The sequence below is a fragment of the Microtus ochrogaster genome, chromosome 4, assembly GCF_000317375.1.
Source record: "Microtus ochrogaster isolate Prairie Vole_2 chromosome 4, MicOch1.0, whole genome shotgun sequence".
Classification (NCBI taxonomy): domain Eukaryota; kingdom Metazoa; phylum Chordata; class Mammalia; order Rodentia; family Cricetidae; genus Microtus; species Microtus ochrogaster.
The window spans coordinates 15,173,743-15,177,759 of NC_022011.1; the positions used below are offsets into that span (position 1 = coordinate 15,173,743).

The window sequence follows — 4,017 nt, forward strand, 5'->3', positions numbered from 1 at the left end:
CTGTAGACCAGGCTGGTCTCGAACTCACAGAGATCCACCTGCCTCTGCCTCCCGAGTGCTGGGATTAAAGGCGTGCGCCACCATCGCCCGGCCTTACAATTTTTTTGATATGTAACATCACTTAGGACATAAGTCTTAGAGGGTCATTCCAATGACATACATACTAAATGGTGGAGAGTTAAAATAAGCCTTTGAACAACTGACATTTTTAACATAATTTCTTACAAATGAAAGCACTCTTGTTATTTTCTCACTAATGCTAGTAGTACATGCTCTGTACAAAAATAAGTGACCCTAGGAAATGTTTAAATGAGTAAAGGGAGAAAATGAAAAACTTAATTGCTTAAAGTCATGTTTAGGATTGATCTACCCTATTGGAGAAGAGATGGAAGACTACTGTGAAATCTTTTTTTTTTCTTTAGAAATAGCACTACTAACTAGGTGGTTCCGAGGCAGAGTCAGGTGGGTCTCTGAGTTCAAGGTCAGCCAGGGCCACACAGAAACACAAACAATAAAAAGAGTGGGTAACACTTAAATGGCATAGACTCTGCACATTAGTTTGTATTCTTTTTAAAGAAAGTATGTATGGATGTGATGCCTGCATGTACATCTCTGCACCATAATAGGTGTACAGTGTCCATGGACGGCAAAAGAGGGCATCAGCTCTCCTGGGACTGTAGTTAGACACAGTTGTGAGCTGCTAGGTGAATGCTGGGAATCTACTGCTTTTAACCACTGAGCTGTCTCCAGCCCTCCTGGCTCTTCTAAAGGCCTGCTAGAATTCCCATGTTCCCTCGTGTTTGAGCACCCCTCAGTGTACAAGGGAGTAATGGCATTTAGGATTTCATTTTTTATTTTGGAATTTAGTTGTTTTTTTTAACTTTATGTGCTTTAGTTTGAAGGTGTCAAATCTCCTGGAAATAGAGTTCCAGTTGTGAGTTGCCACATGGGTACTGAGAATTGAACCTCTGGAAGAGCTTAATCGCTGAGCCATCTCTCCAGCCCCAGAACTTCATTTTTAAAGCACCTGCTTTGTCAGTTGAGATGAAATGCTTGAGTAGCCTCTCCTTATCTGAGCTCTTCAAACTTAGAAGCTTTTACTAATTCTTAGTGTTTGGAACAGCATGTAGAGTGCTGACTGATGCAGAGAATTTTCAATTTTCTGTGCTACACTGTTAAAGAAGCTTATTCAGCTTCTGTAGCTTAAGATTTGATTTTCTAAAACATTCCATTTGTTAGCCATCACTTGGGTTAAACTGGACTCACTCAAGTTTGCCTCCGTTTAAATATAAGCTCTGATTCAGTTTGAGCCATTAAATTCAACTTAATATTAACACATACATATATGCCTATTTTGAGAAAAAACATCAACAGAAAACCCCAGATGTATGAAGATTAAGCCAGCTAAATGTATTTTAGTGGTATTAAGGGATAAAGGCTAGAGCTAAATTGGAGAAATGGATAAATTATACTGTTCTGTTGAGAGAAAGAGTAATGTGTTCAAAAACTTTTTGCTAGCAATGTTGTTCAGTGAGTGCTTGCCTAGAAAGCTCTGGGTTCCATCCATGTTCTTCCTAAACAGAAAAGCTGGTTATGTATATATACACACAAGTACCATTTACAGTTGTGGCTTTGAGCACTTTCCTGGTTTGTTTATAGGAATGTATAAAGAAACTGGAGTTTTGGTTCTATTTTTATATTTGTAAAGCCAAAGCTTGACTAAAATGGTCATTGTTTTTTTTTTTTTAAGTTCTTATTTCAATAAAAGCATTTAAAACTGAACAACTAATTGTTTGGGATAGTCCTGTGTGGTGGGGTGCTAAAGTTGATGTTTCCTTATCTATGGTCAGGTCCACTGGGTAAGGGACCAGCTTGGCATAGTGGCTGTGGATGCTGTCCTCCCCTTCCCACTCTTTTCTTGTCCCTTAGCATGTCCTTAGTAGATTCAGTTACCTGCAGTTGATGGAATCACTGGATTCAGAGCCCAAAGCTTAGGATACTGAAAGTCACAACACAGTTAGTGTGTTGACTACATACTGTCATATCATTAGCGACTGTTTCTTCATCTATAGGATTATAAGTGTGAACTACTGTAATCTGGCTTTTGGTTAAGACTTTGGAGAGATGGCTCAGCAGTTTAAGAACACTGGCTACTCTTCCAGAAGACCCAGGTTTGAATCTCAGCACCCACATGGCAGCTCACAACTGCCTGTGATTGCAGTTCCAGAGGATCTGAAACCTGGTGGGCACCTGCATACACGTTAAACATAAATTCATGCAGGCACAGACACATAAATATGCATAATAAATCTTTAAAAAGACTTTATAGGGTTTGTTAGTTCTTGAAAAACACAAAACCAATCATAAGACTGGTACTTACTCTGTGGCATACTCCACAAGTTGAGGCAGGCTTGTCACTTTAGGAGTTCAAAACTATCCAGACCCTATTAAAAATAAACCTTCCAGTAATGCAGAGACAAGAGAGGGAGGAGGAGAAGGGGAGGCAGAGACAGAGATAGATGGGAGCTCATTGAATATAGTGGTTCATGCCTGTCATCCTCCAACATTTAGGAGGTTCAGGTAGAGCTGCCTCAAGCTGGAGGGCAGACTGGGTTAGAGTAAGAACAAGTGTCTCAAACAGCTCCTTGAGAGAAGAAGGATGAGGGGCAAAGAACTTTTTTTGAAGGGAAAAGAAATAGAACAAAGACTCTTCTAGCAAAAACAAACAAAACCACACACACACAACCCAAAAAACATTTAAAGTCTTTTGCAATCTTGTAAAATGCAGCTGGGTTGAATTAACTTCACTTGTTACACATGAATTATTCAGTGTCTTTTAGTGTAATAGGTGTATAACCACAATTTTAGAACATCATCGCTTCAGGAAACTAGTACCCCAACCTTTCACCTCCAGTTCGCTCATACTCCCCTTTACTCTCCATGTAGTTGCCATATGGGTAGGATTGCATACTGCTTAGATACTGTGTGTGGCTTGACTCGGCCATATCTCCACGCTCTCTTATATTGTAGCATGTATAGAAACTTCATTTTCAAACACGATATTCCATTGGAGTTTCCCCCCTCTAACTTATTAGGAATAATGCTACTGTCAACCTCTGTGTGGTAGTTTTGTGTGGTTGTACGTTTTCATTTCGCTTAGACTTTTTTTTTTTTTTTTGGTTTTTCGAGACAGGGTTTCTCTGTGGCTTTGGAGCCTGTCCTGGAAATAGCTCTGTAGACCAGGCTGGTCTCGAACTCACAGAGATCCCCCTGCCTCTGCCTCCCAAGTGCTGGGATTAAAGGCGTGCGCCACCATCGCCCGGCTCGCTTAGATGTTTTAAGCCAGGTAATTGCCAAGTCAAATGGTCACTCTTTGGTTAACTTCGAGGAACAGTCATTTCCCAAGAAGCCCAGTACCATTTTACATTCTACTTATAGCATAAGAGGAAGCATATTTTTATTTCCTGTTAAACTATCTCCGTTTTAAAAATAGTCTACTCGCGGCTATTTGTAAACAGAGACTTAGGATCTGATTAAAGAGGTGGCCAAGGCTCCTATTATTTCCTAAGCATCATGTTCCCTCTTGAGGACACCAGGGAAGCCCACAGGATGGTGGGACGCGTTTACCTGCTTTGCCTGGGAGGAACAAGGGACAAGGGGCCAGGGGCCTTGGTACCCCACCCTACAGCCCGGCCACGCACACAGGCCTGCCGTCATTGCCCACGGGCCGGGTTCACTCCAGAGTCCGGCTGGGGCGCGTCAGCGGCGTCAGTGGGCCCAGGGTCGCCAAGGATGCTGCAGGGCGCCGGGACGCGGGGCCCTAGGCCCGGTTCTGGGCCCGTGGGGCTCTGGCGCGCCCGCTGGGGGCCGGGGACGAAGGCCACGCCCCCGTGCCTGTCCCGCCCGCGTCCCGCTAGGGGAGGAGGCCCGCCCCGAGTCCGCCGAGGTTCTTCCGCGCCGGCAGGGGCAGCAGCGGGAGCGGCGCGGAGCGGAGCGGCGCGAGCAGCCAGGAGCGAC

The 4,017-nt window shown here is 43.9% G+C and overlaps 1 protein-coding gene across 1 annotated transcript in view; it reads right to left on the reverse strand.

Annotated features, from left to right (window-relative positions):
• The window catches only part of Ogfod1 (2-oxoglutarate and iron dependent oxygenase domain containing 1), a 53,792-nt gene extending 49,781 nt beyond the window's left edge, over positions 1 to 4,011 (reverse strand). The window contains exon 1 of the mRNA XM_026778579.1: positions 3,628 to 4,011. The gene's annotated coding sequence lies outside the window, so the exon portion shown is untranslated. The remainder of the gene's footprint in view (positions 1 to 3,627) is intronic.
• Between the last annotated feature and the right edge of the window lie 6 nt (positions 4,012 to 4,017).